The sequence below is a fragment of the Muntiacus reevesi genome, chromosome 18 (assembly GCF_963930625.1).
Source record: "Muntiacus reevesi chromosome 18, mMunRee1.1, whole genome shotgun sequence".
NCBI classification, from domain to species: Eukaryota; Metazoa; Chordata; class Mammalia; order Artiodactyla; family Cervidae; genus Muntiacus; species Muntiacus reevesi.
In genome coordinates this window covers 3,904,105-3,924,025 of record NC_089266.1, presented here as the reverse complement: position 1 = coordinate 3,924,025, position 19,921 = coordinate 3,904,105, and positions in this window count along the sequence as shown.

Genomic DNA, 19,921 nt, shown 5'->3' with positions numbered 1-19,921 from the left:
AGAGGAACACCCGCATCTGCTGGCCACTCATGGGAGGACAACGGTTTCAGTGTTAAGGAAGGGACAGAACATAGCCGTTGTGTATGCAAAACCTTGTGCATCTCACAGCTTTCAAAGAAAGGTCTACACTGCCCTAATCGTCACTGAGGCACTTGAATTAACGAGGCAGTTGAAGGCATGGATATTTAGTGTTCTTTTACCAGAGGACAATGAGATATTTCTGAAAAAAAAATTCTGTGCATCCAGACTTTACTGGTATATTAAGACATAGATTTTGTCTGGAGGAAAATTTCAGATCACAACGCATAGCCAAGCCACGTGAAATGAGACTACCCACTTATCCTCTGTGAAGTCAGGTGTTCAATGTGAAGTTTGCCTTAGTCACCTTCCTCTTGCAGATAAGCCTTCCGGTCACAGAACCTGTGTTAGAAGCTCATTCTAAGATCAGCGCGTATGTGCTGTGCTGTCCCTTCAGTCACGTCCGACTCTTGGAGACGCTATGGCCTCTAGTTGTCCAGGCTCCTCTGTCTATGGAATTCTCCAGCCTAGAATACTGGAGTGGGATGCATGTTCATCTCCAGGAGATCTTCCTGACCCAGGGATCGAACCTGCATCTCTTGAGTCTCCTGTATTGGCAGGCAGATTCCTTACCGCTCCACCGCCTGGGAAGCCTCAGAAAGAGTCATTAATTTACTTTAATACTACAAGAGGGGTTGCTGATTGAATATATTATCCTCTCCAAGTTTTCCATTGCATGTAATCAGGCTTATACTGAACTTGAAGGACCAGCTAGTTATAGGAAAAATCCAGGGACACAGATGTCTTCAAGTCACTTAGTGTATACAAAGTATGATAAACCACAAGATAGAATTTGTGGCAAGGACTTCTTTATATTTCAATGATTTCCAGTTAAAGAATGATTTCAACAGATAGATTCAGCTCCTCCTAAACAGCGATCTGTCTTCTTTTCTGATTGCACTTGGAGCCTTTAAAAAGCACAGGTAAGGGAAAATATGAAACCCATCCGGCTGAAGGCCTGTTACCAGACATTTTGTCTTGCTTGTTTTCTTCTAATGGGGTATACACGATGGGTTCTGAGTCACCCAGGACCATCCACCGTCCTAAGCTCAACTCTCGATGCTGGCGTGGAGGAATGAGAGGCATTTGCCATGGAAGGTGGGCGGGTGGTCGGAGGAGCCCAGGGATGGAGGGCACCTGAAGGTCAGCCCATGCTTCTCTCTCCTGAGCTAAGCTAGAGCTTCCTTTCTGAGCTGGCTGATTTCAGCCTCTACAGTTCGGAGCCTAGCTGAACAACGAGAATGATTAGTTCATTTCCCAGTTGGAGGTTATTGTTGCAGGAATGGTTTTAATATACCCAGGGTTTTGGCTTCGATTTTTGCCTTTAAACTCCCAGCAAGTCTTGAACTGTTTATTGACGCTATGTTGAGAAACAGAACACAGAGATGAAGCTAATAATTGGCGTGGGTCCGAATCATTGTGTCATTGTGGTCATTAATTAGAGTAAGGGTTACGTATGGAAAGGTTGCTGATTTGAATCACTTGTTTCCAGATCTTTCCTTCAGGGCTGGGGTCATAATTAGGGTCTCTATTTTTTTTTTTCCTGGAAGTAAACACAGAGATTGCTTTAGGAAGCATACTTAGTAGATAATTTGTTTCATTGGTAAATTAGCCAAAGGAGAATAAACCATCTTTTCCTAATCATGATTTTCAACCCCATGCCTCATCGTATCAATCAGTGGAGGAACCTTTATGAAAAATTCCCGGTACAATGAACGACTACACCAAGTATTCCATTCACCTTCTTCCTTTGTAAGTAGAGGCTCATGTCACAGTTTATGTGGAGGATGGATCTAGTTCATTAGAGAAGGAGCAGTTTCCCAACATCCTGCAAAAGAACTTGACTCATTGATAGGAGGCAGGGAGAGCCTCCCACTGTGACCCCTTAGGAGCCCTGCATCTTTGAATCTTAAGTGTACATTGACACATTTTTACTTTAATTTTTTTATAGGCTTCATACTTCTTTATCATATTACTTTTAAAAAAATGCAACAGAATGGATATATTTTGATAATAATTCCTGAAGCATAGCATCACCTTACTGGACACTTCAGTTACCTTGTGTTGTCCAAATTCTTCATGTTTATTTTCTTCTTGAGACAAGTTTTGAATCTACACAAACTTGCACAGATTTTTGTTAATTTCTTTCAAGTTACATGAAGTTCCAGGTTTCTCCAGCTGAGATTTATAGTAAGTCTGACCTGAACGTTCGCTCCTGAGTGTTGTCTGGTGTCTCTGCTTTCCCCTCTAGCTGTGCCTGTGGAGACATGGTGATTGGGACATCATTGTGTTCTAATCCGATGATTTATTCCGAATGTGCCAATCTGTATTTCTCTGGAGATTAATGACGTTTTTGGTTAAAGAGTCCAATGGAAAGGAATTTCAGTAGATACCAAGATGTAAAACAATGCGGTATTACCAAAAACATGCATAACTGAAGTTGGAAGAGAGAGGGAGAGTTACTCGCTCAGTTGTGGCCAGCTCTTTGCGACCCCGTGGACTGTGGCCCACCAGGCTCCTCTGTCCATGGAATTCTCCAGGCAGGAATAACTCGAGCGGGTTGCCACTTGCTTCTCCAGGGGATCTTCCCAACCCAAGGATTGAACCCATGTCTCCTGAACTGCAGGCAGATTCTTTACTGTCTGAGCCATCAGGGTAAGACCAGTTGGTGTAAAGATCTCCTTTAGTTTTAAGCTTTTGGCTTCATTTTTTTTTTTTTTTTTTTTTTGGGCTCCTGCAGCATCTTCAGGGACTCTGTTTATTCACTTTGTATCTCAGCGAAGCAATCACAGGGAGCACGAAGTCTTTGTTCAGAGTCCTTGTAGACAATGGCCTGCATGTTACCCTTTGTAAGGCATTTACACGGAAACCTCAGGAGATTTTCTAATTGAAAATATGAGTGCACGGTAGGGCGTGGTGGTGGTATCTAATCTGTGCTAATGACAATGGAGGCTGTGGGTGTGATGCATGGCAGGACGCCACCCGGCATCCATCTTCAGCTGGTTCCAGTCCAGGGCTGTTCACCACACCCTGTCTTGGTTTTGGAAACTCTTCACAGGATAGGATGCTCTCAGGCCAAAGCCTAAACAAGTCTCCTTCTCTGAAGAGGGAAAAAAATACACTTGAAACCAAATCTGCTTTGGTTTCTAGACCCAATTTTTAGAGTCTGGCTTATTGGGCTATAAAACAGGGAGTTTAGATTCCAACATGAGGGCCATGTCCTTCGTAGGTGGGACTGGTCAGAGGTTAGCAGGAGAAGACTGCTGAGACCTGCTCGTCGGGACATCTAGGGCACCTCAATTCAGAGCCCTGACTTGGGACGACCTTCTCCATGGGTATTAGCATCATAGCATCTTTCCTTCTGTGCTTATAGATCTGATTCAATTCTGAGCAGCTTGATTCTATCCGTGGACTTATCCTGCTACTTTGGGGTTCTTTGGTCATTACTGAATCTTCCTTGTTACCATTTCATTGATTCCCTCAACCCTCCAGGAGATAGCTGTTCTAAATTGCATGATAATGAGATGAATACTTGTCATTACCTTTAGTGTTAGCTCAGGGCCTCTAATGAAGCAGGCACCGAGATGGAACTCGGCGCATGGGGATTTATTGGCGGACCTTCCTGCGAAGGACACAGGGGAGCGTGGGCAGGGGTAAGAGGGAAGGACATCCAGACGTTTCCAGGTCTTCCGACTGTGCAGAGCCTGCTCTGTCTGAGGCCTGCGGGCCCCCTGGCGACCCCGCGGGGGTCTCGCCCCTCCTGCACTGCCCTCCCCTCCTGCTTGCTCCCCAGCCCGCTCCCTCTGCCTCCAGAGCTCCGCCCTGGTGTCCTTGCTGCCAGGAACCCCCTTCCTCACTCTGCCCAGCGAGGTCTCCTGATTTTATGTTTTAAACGCCACGAGCCACCCTGCTTCTTTTGGGATGCTGGCCATGCGATGCAGACCCAGACCTTGACTTTCACGATTGGCTCATGAGGCTGCTCCACTTACAGCTAGACGTCCATCACCAGCTACGTGCACTAAGCGGAGATGTTGTTTGCTTTGGGGGGAAGGGCTGAGAGAACAGTAGCCGGATTAGAGAAATGCTTCCACCTTGGGTCTCTCCTGTCAAGAGGCTCGTCACTTAGCCCCTCTGTCAACACAAACTGTCCTGCAGACTGGCCCGGTGTTCGGTAATGAGGAGACACCCATGTTTGGAGGGATGCCTGGATGAAATGGATCATTCACAGTGTGGCTGCATGCTTAAGCTTTTGTTGTTGTTGTTCAGTCACTAAGTCCTGTCCGACTCTTTGAGATCCCGTGGACTGCGGCATGCCAGGCCTTCCCGTCTCTCACTATCTCCTGGGCATTTGCTCAAGTTCATGTCCATTGAGCTGGTGGTGCTAGCCAGCTCTCTTGTCTTCTGCCATTCTCTTCTCCTTTTGCCTCAGTCTTTCCCAGGATCAGGGTCTTCTCAGTGAGCTGGCTGTTATTGGAGCTAAAGTATTGGAGCTTCTGCTTCAGCATCAGTCCTTTCAGTGAGTATTCAGGGTTGATTTCCTTTAGGATTGACTGGTTTAATTTTTTATAGATAAATGTGTATCCAGACTGCTTTCAGACTGCTAAGGTCTAGAGTATATGCAGATTCTCCTATGCCTAGAGCATAGCAGATTCTCAACACATGATCTTGGGTTGGACACGTGAATTCCAGAAGCACAGGTCTCCTATGCGGAGAACTGTACTGCACTTTTGTGGTGCCCTGCTCACAAACAGTGAGTCAAACTTCTGTGTGTCCTGTTTTAAGACTTAGAACTTACAACAACAGCAACAAAAAAAATAAAAAGAACTTATGACTCTCTGACGACTGTTCAGATGATGGTAAGTGAAGTGATAGGCGTGGGACACTGATTACTACCTGCTTCCTTGTCTCTCTTATTTCTAAATTATTATTCTTGCCTATAAAAATGAAGAAGGTTGAAAGAAAGGTCTGGAGAGGAAAACAAGTGAACCTCCATGTGTCTGTGGCTCTTCTTCCTATGCACTTATATTTGTCATTAGATTGAAAAGGAATGGGGACTTACCTGATGGCTCAGACGGTAAAGAGTCTGCCTGCAATTCAGGAGTCACAGGTTCAATCCCTGGATCGGGAAGATCCTTGGAGGAGGAAATGGCAACCCACTCCAAAATTCCTGCCTGGAGAATTGCATGGACAGAGGAGCCTGGTGGGCTACAGTGTGTGGGGTTGTAAAGAGCTGGACACGATTGAGTAAGCACGCATGCAAACATAAAGGAATGTATAGGAAGAAACACCGTGTCCTTTATCTTAGGTCATAATGTACAAATCTATCTCATGAGTAGATTATGAGATAATAATGCTGTGCTGATTCTCTATGCTAAGCACTAGCAAACTATATCTCTGTAAAGGGCCTGATTGTATGTATCTTAGGCTTTGCAGATCACACAGTTGGTGTCATATCTTCTCCTTTCTGTCCCCTCTCCTCCTTCTCTCTCTCCTCCTTTTCTTCTTTTATAAACTCTTTAAAATGTAAGATATTAGCTCGTGACATATTAGCTCGTGACAGGGCAGACATCATGGGCCAGATTTGGCATGCAACTGACCTTTGACCTATATAATAACCCAACTCAATTCACAAAAGTCACAACCAGAGAGAAGCTATCATCTGAACTTGTTATAAATACAGTAAGAGTAAAATGTTAAACTAAAAACACGGGGGGCTTTATAATTCTAATTATATCTAAGGATCAGCTAGAAGGTTCGTTTGCTTAGCGACAGAAAAAATAAGAGCAGGAATATGCAGATAGACAAGAATTTTCCTAATTTCTTTAGCCTTCTGGGGAGGGATTTTGAACTACTGAACTCTTAAGTTTATGGTCAGGATTTCTAGGTTTTGAATGAGATTACAAGAGTGAGAAAAATATGGCTTTTGCACATTACCCTGGGAAAGAAGGGTGCAGGCTGTCTCCAAGGGGACGTGGTTGGTGGGTTTATTTGTTCTTGTTCACGTACAGTCAAGTCTGTGCTTGCAGGCTGCATAAGCAGTGGCGTTCACAGAGGTTGTTGCCAATGGTGCGCAGGTAAATCTCTCTAAAAAGAAAAACAGAATTGCTGATTGTGATGCTGTAAATGCTTGCACCGTGGCCCATTTTGAGCTAGCAATGGCATAAATACCCATCTGAGTAAAATTCATGAGTATTTATTTTTTTAAATAAATGTATCTGTTTGTTTATGGGTGTGCTGGGTCTTCACTGCTGCATGAGGGCTTTCTTGAGACGTGGCGTGTGGGGGCTGCTCTCTGCTTGTGGAACATGGGCTTCTCGTTGCGGTGGCTTCTCTTGTTGTGGAGCATGGGCTCGACTTGCTTGCTTCAAGGCACGTGGGCTCTCTCCAGATCAAAGATTGAACCTGTGTCCCTGGCATTCGGAGGCAGATTCCTATCCTTGAGCCAACAGGGAAGCCCCACGTGTATTTAGCAATCTGCTCTTCAAGCTGATAGATGCTGACTCCGGCAAGAACATTGGTTGTCACCCACCTAAGAAAATGTTCTCGTGTCTTAGCACACTTTCCCTGAAAGGTGTCTGTCCCATGCTATGTCAGACTGGCCTGCCTTTAATCAGTACTTTTAAGGAGACGCATAGAAAACTCTGAGCATTGTTAAATGATGAAGAACATGGTTTATGTCAAAGAATGGTAAGCCATAGCTTGTCTGTCTAATTTAGCACATGGTCTATTTTTGTATAGACCATTAGCTTAGAATGATTTTTACATTTTTAAAGGGTTGTTAAAAAAAAAAAAAGAAGGGGAAGGGAAACAGTGGAGACAGTGGAGATCTTCTAGGCTCACAGAGCTGTGTCATCTGGCACTTCACAGGACAAGTAAACTGACCATGATCTATTTTATCATCACCTGAATTGAGAAATACAGAGTATTTCAGTCGTCCAGAAGAGCTATGCAGTTGTTAAGTAGAAATTCAAAGATAATATCGTTTATGTGAAAACAAGAGCGGTAGAGACACAAGCATAATTATAGTTGCCCAATACAAATAACCCAAGAAGTTAATCCAAGTTAAATAATTTATTTTGCTTAGAAAGTTTGCCATTTAACCCCTAAGAATACAAAAGTTTAAATATTGGCAAAAGGTACAGAGCAGGTGGAATCTTCATTTACGGTAGTTTCTTACAAAGTTGATCATAACTCTTACCATGAGTGAGTGAGGCTGTTAGTGACCCAGTCATGTCTGACTCTTTGCAACCTCATGGACTGTAGCCCGCCAGGCTCCTCTGTCCATGGGATTCCCCAGGCAAGAATACTGGAGTGGGCTGCCATTTCCTCCTCCAGGGGATCTTCCCCACCCAGGGATCAAACCTGAGTCTCCCACATTGCAGGCAGATTCTTTACTATCTGAGCCATCAGGGAAGGTGAGTCAGCAAATCCAGGCCTAGATATCTTGCCAAGAGAAATATAAGCATGTTACAGAAAAAGTTTTGTAGAAGGATGTTTATAAGAACTTAATTCACGGCAGCCCCACATTAGAATCAACCCAAATGCATGTCAGCATGTGAATGAGTAGACAAACTGTGGTGTATTCAAACAATGGAATATTATCCAGCAGTGAGAAGGCTGAGCTATTGTTTCATGCAGCAACATGGATGAATTTCTAAGGTTATCCTGAGCGAAAGAAGCCAGATTCCCCAGACTGCATTCTGTCTGATTGCATTTTCCATAAAGGATCAAATAGTAGATGTTTTAGTTTCAGTGGCAGATACTGAGTTCTACCATTTTAGCACAGAAGTAGCCATGCGCTGCTTGGGTAGACAAATGAGCATGCCAGAGTTACAATAAAATTTATTTTTGGACACTAAAATTTTAATTCATAAACATTTCATTTATAAGGAAATATTATTTTTGTTTTTTGCCTGTTCCAACCATTTAACCAGGGAAAAAACAAAACCTTTTTAGCTTGTGGGTGGGCCTTACAAAGAGTGGACTAGATTTGTCCTGTGAGTCATAGTCTGCGAACACTTTGTTGTAGACCAGATGATACTGAAGTAAGTGTTAGAAAGCAGATGATAAGTAGTTGTTTGGGGCAGGGACAGGACAGGGTTGATTACCAAGGGCACAGATGCAATTCTAGGGTGAGAGGAATATTTGATCTCTTGATCAGAGTGGTGGTTGTATACAAGTACATGTGCATTAAAACTCACCAGCTATGCACTCACCACAGGACATTTTATTAAATGTAAATTATTCCTCAATGCAGTTGATTTTCAAATTAAGTGAAGAGAAAGAGAAATAAACTACAGCCCAAGATATATTTATTTTACCCTTATCCTTCTAAAAAACTTTCACTGACTTGATTGAAGGCTATTCATGTCATACTTAGCCTAACTTATGAGGTAAGAGAATCTCTCAGGTAACTAGAGATCGGCCAGTGTTTACTAGGTAAGATTTTGGGGTAGGAAGACTTGAGGGCAACGGAAAGAATTCACTCCAGACTCATCAGTTGAATCTATTGTTCCATGGTCCAAATTTATAACCTTTTAAAAACTAATTTGCTTCAGAGCTGCTTATATTATTAATGCTAAAATATACTGGGCAGTCGTGGGGATGTGCTGAGAAATCTGTTGCTGCTCAGCAGCTGAGTCATGACCACCTCTTTGTGACCCCGTGGACTGCAGCACGCCAGGCTCCTCTGCCTTCCGCTCTCTCCCAGAGCTTGTTCAGCTTCTTGTCCACTGAGTCAGTGATCAACTACCTAATCACCTCATTCTCTGCTGCCCCCTTCTTTTGCCTTCAGTCTTTACTAAGTGTGCATAAATGTTTGTAGAATGAATTAATCCAAAATTGATTCCTAGATGTTGGCTTAATTCCTCAGCTACTTTTCCCCCTAGAACTTTAAAATTAAATTTTATTGAAGTACAGTTCATATGATGTAAATTTAACCACTTATACAGTGGTTTTTCTCTCTTTTATCCTTGGCTGTGCCGGACACTTGCTGCTCTGCAGGTCTGGTTGTGCGGGGCAGGGCCGCTCTCTCGCGTGCAGGCTTCTCGTTGCCGGGGCTTCTCCTGCTGCGGAGCTCGGGCTCAGCAGTGTGGCGCTCGGCTTTCAGGCTTCGCTGCTTTGCGGCATGTGGGATCTTCCTGGACCAGGGATTGAACCCATGTCCCCTTCACTGACGGGAGAATTCTTTACCCTGTATATACATCATGCACAGTGATGTACATTAGTTCTTCTTCTGCAACTTTAGAAACAGTATAAAGTTTAACTTTTTGGCATCATTTCTATGTCTCAAAACCCTGGAAAAATCACAGACTCGGCCAGAAACGAGCTTGATCTTAACTGCTGCCTTTATCTTGAGCAGCAGCTCTCTAGACAACTGAGACATCCAAGTGTGGGTACCACCAACACACTCTCCTTGCCATCGAACGAGGAACAGATTTGCAAGTCAAGACAATCTTTTTCAAGATCAGGCATCTGCCGGTTATGCAAGCCACACTGCTGGTGTTCGTCCAGTTGTTCTTACCCTCCTTGAGCATGGCATTCCACTTTGATCACTCGCAGTGTTTGCAGACTTTCCGGGAAATGAGTGAGAGTGTTTCATTCAGCCATAAGCATGCTCCGCACTGGACTGCACCTCTTAGAGCTCTCTTCACTGTCCTTAAGTAGAGACAGGGAGATCGTGATCTGAAAGTGGCTACATGCCGTCAGGTGCCGTGGAAGTGGGGGAATCGTAGACACCTGGGCTGTTAGATGACTCATGCGCTGGTTTTATGGCCACGATTGACGCCAGATGCAGGTTGCTCGGGCAGGCTGGAGCGCTTCTCCAGGTGAGAGTTTATAATGGTGTTCCGATAACGAGCAAGCCATCGGGCAAATCAGCGCCAGGCTCTGAAAGCTCACCAGAGATTCTTATCAGCAGTCCACATCTGTTTACTTCCTCAGCCTTATGACAGCTTGTCAAGCTCCCAGATGCATGCACAGCAAAGATGCAGAAAGAAAACTAGGCAGCACTCCGCTCTTTATCAGCTGCTTGTGCCATCATTTCTTCGCAGTTGCTGTCTGTGTTTTTCCTAGAGTGAGATGCATCTGTTTGTGTCACCCTGCCTTTTCATTATATATATATATATATATTATAACCTACTGACGGAGAAAAGAACAAAAAAACAAAGGTCTTTTATGCTATCAGCTCAGTCTTCCTCCCTGACTATGCACCTGTTCCTTTCAAGTTCCTTTCAGGAATGACTAAGAAAATGATTTTATTGTATTGTGACCTTCAGTCTAAATTCCCCCTTGTGAAGCAGCGGTGTTCGGTAGTGTCGCTCCAAGTATTGCAGGCACCGTCAGTACAGTGAAAACACACGCCCGGGGACAAGGCTTGTTTTATGAGAGAAGGAACACTCCAAGACAGCAAGAGTTAAAATGTTTTACATATCCAGAAAAGATATTTTGTAGAATTATTAAAATTCATCAAGAAAAGCTCATATAAATATGACATCTGCTAAACAATGTTTCCTGGTGTCCTTCTGTTCCAAGTTTTAAAAATCAGATATCCAGTTCAAAGAAAAATTGTTAGGTATATAAGAAGATGAGTGGTCCACTTTCATTTTTACAGTGTAATCCAGCAGCTGTGCTCCATTTAAGGCAAGTTGCACATTCTGATAATTCACTTTAATTAACTACTTTCTGATAATGGGTCCTTTTGGTGTAATCCACCAAGGAAATCTTTGAAGTTGGCTCAAGTTACCAGCAGACATCATGATAACACGTTTTGAGTCTTCTTAGAAGTTCCTCTCCCCGGAGACCCTCAGATAGTTATCTTTCCATTATCCGTGTCCTTACTGTCCTCTGTGACATTTTTCTGGAAAATGTTTAATTTCAGATGGCTTTCTCTGTTTGCCTAATGTTTTCTTTTGCTACTCATGACATCATTTTATGAAATGACACCAGAATGAGAACAGTAAGTGAGCTCTACCCGCAAAATAGCATTTCAAGCTGAGATAGGAGAGACTTTTTTATATTCCATCAGTTTTGGAATATCCACATGACTTTCCTTCATACAAATAATAAAAAATGTACACAACTAGAGGAAAGGTTAATTTTATTGAACTGCTCTTTGCCTGCTGTTTCAGCTCCAACTTGTTTGATCTGAAGTGAGATGATTCAGGGAATTTTTTCTAAAAAATCAGTGAAGCTCTGGAAAGTCAAAATAGTTCTAACATGGTGCAACATTCTAACTGGATTTGACTTTAGGCCTCCTGATGGGATAGCCATTTGTTTTTTTCAAGGCTTTGGCTGTCATTTCAGGGTGAATTTTTCAGCAATGCCACCCACTTTCAGTCCTTTTTAACATGCTAAATTATGGATGCTAACCATGGAAACCACAGGCTCTAATAATATTTAATTGTTATCCCCTTGTGTTGTAATTCTGTCCCCACGAGGGAGTGGAGGAGCAGTAACTGTTATCACCGAGTGTAACATTTTATAACATCTTTGAGCAGACAGAAATAACCTTCTTCAAAAGCATACAGGGACACTTTGATGTAGCCGCATATTGGTCTCTGGAAATCACTCATCACAGCGAGGACGGTTAATGACTCTCCCTCGACATTTGTTTCTTCCTGTTTCTGTCATTCCTTAAATACCTACCTTTTGTCACCAGTACTCAGCCCTCGTTCTGTGGAGTTGAATGCCTGCAGCAGCAGCCCCAGTGAGAGCAGAATCATATAAAATCTGACAGCTCTTTAATGGCTGGACCGGCTACTAGTGTTCATGAAGTGCCCTGCATTCAGGATTCTGTTTGCTCGAGTTATTTAAACACCACATGGAAAGGAACTCATCCAATAAAAGAACGGGTTAGAGCACAATCTGATATAAAAACAAAGGTTCAGTATGAACATGTGTAGTTGGTAGATGTTTCTGTAGTTTGGTTCTAGGAAGAGAAAGCATCAGTCTTATTGATGTGTGTAAGCTTCACAAATGAAGCCAGTTCTGGATGTACTCTGGTAAGCTTTGACAAATTGTTCTATCTAATCACTTCCACAACCAAAATATAGAACCATCCGATAGCCCTCAGAGGTTACATCCCTTTGCAGCCAGTTCCTCTCTTTTCTCTGGCCACAGACAGACATGGATTAAGTTTGCCTTTCCTGGAGTTCCATGTAATCAAAATCTCAGAGCATGCACTTTTTGTGTTAAGAGTTTACTACTCAAATTGTATTTTCAAGGTTCACCCACACTGTCTCTTCCTCTTAAATACTGATTAATATTTCTCTGGCAAGGAGACACAAGAAAGCCTTCCTCAGTTATCAGTGCAAAGAAATAGAGGGAAACAATAGAATGGAAAAGACTAGAGATCTCTTCAAGAAAATTAGAGACACCAAGGGAATATTTCATGCAAATGTGGGCTCAATAAAGGACAGAAATGGTATGAACCTAACAGAAGCAGAAGATATTAAGAAGAGGTGGCAAAAATACACAGAAGAACTGTACAAAAATTATCTTCATGACCCAGATAACCACGATGGTGTGATCACTCAGCTAGAGCCAGACATCCTGGGATGTGAAGTCAAGTGTATGAACAAATCTAGTGGAGGTGATGGAATTCCAGTTGAGCTACTTCAAATCCTAACAGAGGATGCTGTGAAAGGGCTGCATTCCATATGTCAGCAAATTTGGAAAACTCAGCAGTAGCCACAGGACTGGAAAAGGTCAGTTTTCATTCCCATCCCAAAGAAAGGCAATCCCAAAGAATGCTCAAACTACCGCACAATTGCACTCATCTCACATACTAGTAAAGTAATGCTCAAAATTCTCCAAGCCAGGCTTTAACAATATGTGAACCGTGAACTTCCAGATGTTCAAGCTGGTTTTAGAAAAGGCAGAGGAACCAGAGATCAAATTGCCAACATTCGCTAGATCATCGAAAAACCAAGAGAGTTCCAGAAAAACATCTACTTCTGCTTTATTGACTATACCCAAGCCTTTGACTGTGTGGATCACAACAAACTGTGGAAAATTCTTAAAGGGATAGAAATATCAGACTACTTGACCTGCCTCCTGAGAAATCTATATGCAGGTCAGGAAGAAACAGTTAGACCTGGACATGGAATAACAGACTGGTTCCAAATCAGGGAAGGAGTATGTCAAGGCTCTATATTGTCACCCTGCTTATTTAACTTATATGCAGAGTACATCATAAGAAATGCTGGGCTGGATGAAACACAAGCTGGAATCAAGATTGCCAGGAGAAATAACAAAAACCTCAGATATTCAGATGATACCACCCTTATGGAAGAAAGTGAAGAAGAACTAAAGAGCATCTTGATGAAAGTGAAAGAGGAGAGTGAAAACATTGACTTAAAACTCAACATTCAGAAAATGAAGATCATGGAATCTGGTCCCATCACTTCATGGCAAATAGATGGGGAAACAGTGGAAACAGTGGCTGACTTTATTTTTCTGGGCTCCAAAATCACTGCAGATGGTGACTGCAGCCATGAAATTAAAAGATGCTTGCTCCTTGGAAGAAAAGCTATGAGCAATCTAAACAGCATTTTTAAAAACAGAGACATTGCTTTGCCAACAAAGGTCCATCTAGTCAAAGCTATGGTTTTTCCAGTAGTTATGTATGGATATGAGAGTTGGACTATAAAGAAAACTGAGTGCCAAAAAATTGATGCTTTTGAACTGTGGTGTCAGAGAAGACTCTTGAGAGTCCCTTGGACTGCAAGGAGATCCAACCAGTCCATCCTGAAGGAGATGAGTCCTGGGTGTTCATTGGAAGGACTGATGCTGAAGCTGAAACTGCAGTACTTTGGCCACCTGATGTGAAGAGCTGACTCATTGGAAAAGACCCTGATCCTGGGAAAGATTGAAGGCAGGAGGAGAAGGGGATGACAGAGGATGAGATGGTTGGATGGCCTCAGTGATTAATGGACATGAGTTTGAGTAAGCTCCAGGAGTTGATTTTAGACTGGGAAGCGTGGCATGCTGCAGTCCATGGGTCAGAAAGTCAGACATGTGTCTTTTTGTTGATACACTTATTTAGGTTGAATTTCTAGTCATGGATGGGAAATGTGTTTAGCCTATATGTAACCAACAAGTTATTTTCCAAGTAGTTGTACCATTTTGCACTCCCATCAACAGTGTGTGACACTAGAAGTCATTCTGATGACAACTCTTGATATTGAGATTCTTTTTAATTTTAGCCATTCTGTATGTTATTATTGTTCAGCCGTTAAGTCATATCTGACTCCTTGTGACCCCATGAACTGCAGCATGCCACACACCCCCCATCCTTCACTGTCTCCTGGAGCTTGCTCAAACTCATGTCTATTGAGTCAGTGATGCCATCCAACCATCTCATCCTCTGCTGCCCACTTCTCCTCCTGCCCTCAGTCTTTCTCAGCATCAGGGTCTTTTCCAAGGAGCTGGCTCTTCACATCAGGTGTCCAAATTATTGGAGCTTCAGCTTCAGCATCAGTCTTTTTTTTTCCATTTAATTTTATTAGTTGGAGGCTAATTACTTTACAGTATTGTAGTGTTTTTTGCCATACATTGACATGAATCAGTCATGGGTTTACAAGTATTCCCCATCCCGAGCCCCCCTCCCGCCTCCCTCCCCATCCCATCCCTCAGGGTCCTCCCAGTGCACCAGCCCTGAGCACTTGTCTCATGCACCTAACCTGGGCTGGTGGTCTGTTTCACCCTAGATAGCATACTTGTTTCAATGCTGTTCTCTCAGAACATCCCACCCTCGCCTTTTCCCACAGAGTCCAAAAATCTGTTCTATACATCTGTGACTCTTTTTCTGTTTTGCATATAGGGTTATCATTACCATCTTTCTAAATTCCATGTATATGCATTAGTATACTGTATTGGTCTTTATCTTTCTGGCTTACTTCACTCTGTATAATGGGCTCCAGTTTCATCCATCTCATTAGAACTGATTCAAATGAATTCTTTTTAATGGCTGAGTAATATTCCATGGTGTATATGTACCACAGCCTCCTTATCCATTCGTCTGCTGATGGGCATCTAGGTTGCTTCCATGTCCTGGCTACTATAAACAGTGCTGTGATGAACACTGGGGTGCACGTGTCTCTTTCAGATCTGGTTTCCTCGGTGTGTATGCCCAGGAGTGGGATTGCTGGGTCATATGGCAGTCTTTCTAATGAATATTTGGGGTTAATTTCCTTTAGGATTGACTGGTTTCCAGTATGTAATGCTATCTATTTGTAGTTTTATCATTCATTGCCTTGATTAATAACGGTGCTGAGCCTGCTTTTGTGTTGAGTATTTGTATACCTTCTTTTGTGAAGCATCTGGTAGTATTTGCCTGTTTTACAGAATGATTTGATTTATTGTCCAGTTTCTTGGGTTTGTCATAGTCTACGTTCAATTCCTATATCAGATATATATTTTGCAAATATATTCCCCAGGCTGTTTGATATTTCATCCTCTTAATGGTACCTTTCAAAGAAAGGTGAAAAGTTACCATAACCTGAATACCTTAATATATTTTCTTGGTTATCTGGAAGTCAGAAGTCTTAAAATCAGGGTTTCTTAAGGACTGCATTTTGGTGAAGGTTCTAGGGAGAATGTGAAGTCAAGTGGGCCTTAGGAAGCATCACTATGAACAAACCTAGTGGAGGTGATGGAATTCCAGTTGAGCTACTTCAAATCCTGAAAGATGATGCTGTGAAAGTGCTGCACTCAATATGCCAGCAAATTCGGAAAACTCAGCAGCAGCCACAGGACTGGAAAAGATCAGTTTTTATTCCAATCCCAAAGAAAGGCAATCCCAAAGAATGCTCAGACTACCACACAATTGCTGTCATCTCACACGCTAGTAAAGTAATGCTCAAAATTCTCCAAGCCAGGCTTCAGCAACACATGAACCATGAACTGCCAGATTGTCAAGCTGGTTTTAGAAAAGGCAGAGGAACCAGAGATCAAATTGCCAACATCTGCTGGATCATCAAAAAAGCAAAAGAGTTCCAGAAAAACATCTATTTCTGCTTTATTGACTATGCCAAAGCCTTTGACTGCATGGATCACAATAAACTGTGGAAAATTCTTCAAGAGATGGGAATACCAGACCATTTGACCTGCCTCTTGAGAAATCTGTATGCAGGTCAGGAAGCAACAGTTAGAACTGTACATGGGACAACAGACTGGTTCCACATAGGAAAAGGAGTACGTCAAGGCTGTATATTGTCACCCTGCTTATTTAACATATACACAGAGTACATCATGAGAAACACTGGGCTGGAAGAAGCACAAGCTGGAATCAAGATTGCTGGGAGAAATATCAATAATCTCAGATATGCAGATGACACCACCCTTATGGAAGAAAGTGAAGAGGAACTAAAGAGCATCTTGATGAAAGTGAAAGAGGAGAGTGAAAAGATTGGCTTAAAGCTCAACATTCAGAAAACTAAGATCATGACATCCGGTCCCATCACTTCATGGCAAATAGATGGGGAAACAGTGGAAACAGTGGCTGACTTTATTTTTTTGTGCTCCAAAATCACTGCAGATGGTGATTGCAGCCATGAAATAAAAGACACTTGCTCTTTGGAAGGAAAGTTATGACCAACCTAGATAGCATATTGAAAAGCAGAGACATTACTTTGCAAACAAAAGTCCGTCTGGTCAAGGCTATGGTTTTTCCAGTGGTCATGTATGGATGTGAGAGTTGGACTATAGAGAAAGCTGAGCGCTGAAGAATTGATGCTTTTGAACTGTGGTGTTGGAGAAGACTCTTGAGAGTGCCTTGGACTGCAAGGAGATCCAACCAGTCCATTCTAAAGCAGATAAGTCCTGGGTGTTCATTGGAAGGACTGATGCTGAAGCTGAAACTCCAATACTTTGGCCACCTGATTCTAAAAGCTGACTTATTTGAGAAGACCCTGATGCTGGGAAAGATGGAGGGCAGGAGGGGAAGGGGACGACAGAGGATGAGATGGTTGGATGGCATCACCAACTCAATGGTCATGGATTTGGGTGGACTTGCGGAGTTGGTGATGAACAGGGAGGACTGGCATGCTGTGTTTCTCGGGGTCACAAAGAGTCAGACACGACTGAGTGACTGGACTGAACTGAAGTAGGGAGAATTCACTTCCCCATCTTCTCCGGCTTCTCGAGGCTTGTTGCATTTCTTGCCTTGTGGTCTCATTCTCCCATCATCTCCATTTCTGCTTCTGTAATAACCACATCTCCTATTCTAACTGGACTTCCTATCATCAGGGCCATTGTGATTTTGAGGATAATCTCTCAAGATCAAGACCCTCAATCATGTCTACAAAGACTCTTTTGCCAAGTAATGTAGTATTTGCAACATTTCTTGGGAATAAGACAGGGACATCTTTGTGAGATATTATTCTACCTGATGTCATTTCACAGGAAACTTCCCCATATTTGGGGAATTAGCATTTGGAAGATGTGCTTTTCTTTGGAAATCAAGTCACCCGTGGCCCTTACCTGATGCACTGCGGGTATCAGCCTGGACTTCAGTGTTTTTCGAGAAGATGTTCTTTTTTTTTTTTTTTTTTTTTTGCAAATTATATATCCTGATAGTTTTTCCTGTTGAAATCACCACAGTTGCATGTCCCTCTTATATGCATCCCAGCATAAGCCATGAAACTGTGGGTGTAAGATCCATAATAGCAGCATCATTACAGCACAAATTCCCAACTCTCTCCTCGAACACGTAGGAAGCAGTTCATCACTCCCTTCCCTGATGCCTACCAATTACAAAAGGAGCCTGTGGTTTCAGGGTGAAAAATCTCACATTTTCCTCTGTTTTTGGCCTAGATCGTGGGGTGTGTTAGGCGCCTGGTTTTAATGATTATTTTAATGATATTTTAAGCCACAAGCTTAGATTGCTCCTCAGTCTTGCCAGTTCTTACTTGTCTTTTATGTCCTATGAGCCTGGTTCCTCAAACCCCACTGGGCAGAGTCGGAACTTTCCCCGTGAGCTATCTGGTGCCAAGCACATCCCTGGCCTTCAGTAAATAATCACAGCTTTGGGGGCCGCGGCGGGAGATGGAAACTGGACCTTTTCCGACCCTCGGTTCCCCAGCGTTCCCAGAGCCCACTCACTTTGGCAAGCACGTTGGAAACTAAAAGACCTCTGAGGACCTATTAATCACTTTTATAATGACATCAATAGCTACATGTATGTGGGCACATATACCCACTCTGGTTACAGCTTGGGTACATTAAAAAGAAAAGAAAGTTATTGAAATTCTACTCTGTACAAATCACTTGTTTGAGAATCCTGGGGTGAAAAATGATACTGGATCTTGTCCTGACTCCCACGGAATATGTATACATGTCTGTGTATATATAATAAATACATATATATGCTACTACTGGGTTGTTGCATATATCAAGGTTATGTGACCATACATGTATATTGCAGCTTTTAAAATTAAATCCATACTTTTTTACATTTTGTGCAGAAGAACACTTTGGAAACATAATTTCAGCTAAAGAACTTCCTTTTGCAAATGTGGAACATTTCTTGAAATAAGCAAGTAACTTAGACTTATTAAATTCTTAAAAACCAGTTTTCTCTCCATCATGTTTCCACTCCTGACCCCTGTGATAATGTGACTTGGTATATATGTTGCAGAATCCTTGGCATGACTAGGGTTAGGGGTTTGTTTATCACAGATTTAGGGGAGTAGAGACAAGATGGGAGAGATTTTCATTTATTTGGTATGTGTGCATGTGTGTGTCTGGGTTTGTAGATAAATGCCGTTCAGAAACTTCTCAAGAGTAAGAATGCTGCATGTTGTCATGACAGATAGGTAAGTTTGGAGGGGCAGTTTATGAAGGATTTATGCTGACGCCTTTTTTCCTGGATTTACTTGATTAGTAGTAAAAGGCGACCTGATTTCTACGGAGGTGCCTCAAGGTACTGCTGGAGACACCAACACTCATCACACTGTGCGTGTTCAGACGCTCAGTCGTGTCCGACTCTTTTGAGACCCCGTGGACTGGAGCCCACCAGTCTCCTCTGTCCATGGGACTCTCTAGGGAAGAACCCTGGAGAGGGTTGCCACTTCCTTCTCCAGGGGATCTTCCCGACCTAGGGATTGAACCTGTGTCTCCTTTGCAGATGGATTCTTTCCCCACTGAGCCATGGGGGAAGCTCATTGCAAGAAGTCTCACTTATTTGGGGGTAACAATTGTTTGTAAGTTTGAAAGAGAATTTTCTCTTCTGTCTCCGTGTTTCCTTGGGCTATGAATGCTGAGCCAGACTCTCCGCCACCAAAATCCCCCTTAGAATTCAACTTAAAATTGGTGCGTGGGACCTCATTTATTTTCAATGACTTTGATGTAGGTCTTCTGACAATTGATTCAGAAATTGTTTTGTTAATGAAATTGGACTCTTTGGAAAGCCCCACTCCTTTCTTCCTCTTTAACACATGTTGTAACGGTGGGGGGACAATATATTGTGGCGATAAAAAATCCTCCTATAGCAAGCTTCCTCAGGCTTCTCCCACACTTAAGATATTTTTGTCTTAGGAATATCCCTTTGATGCTCTGCCCTCACTGTGGGCGTCCTGCCCAACGAAATACACCATGAGAGTCCTATCTTTCAGTGACGTTTTCACTTATTGTTAAAACATTTGAAAAGAGACCAAAACCCTTCATACATTTATTGCTTAACATTGTAACTGATTTTTCTTTTAAGTACTCATCCAATCTTTTGAACATCTGTGTAAGTTGAAAAGATATTCAAATGGATGCTATGGCAATTTTCTTTTACCGCGACTATTTCTTTTTCCTCCCCATTCAACTCAAGGAGGGATCCTGGGAAAAGCTGCCA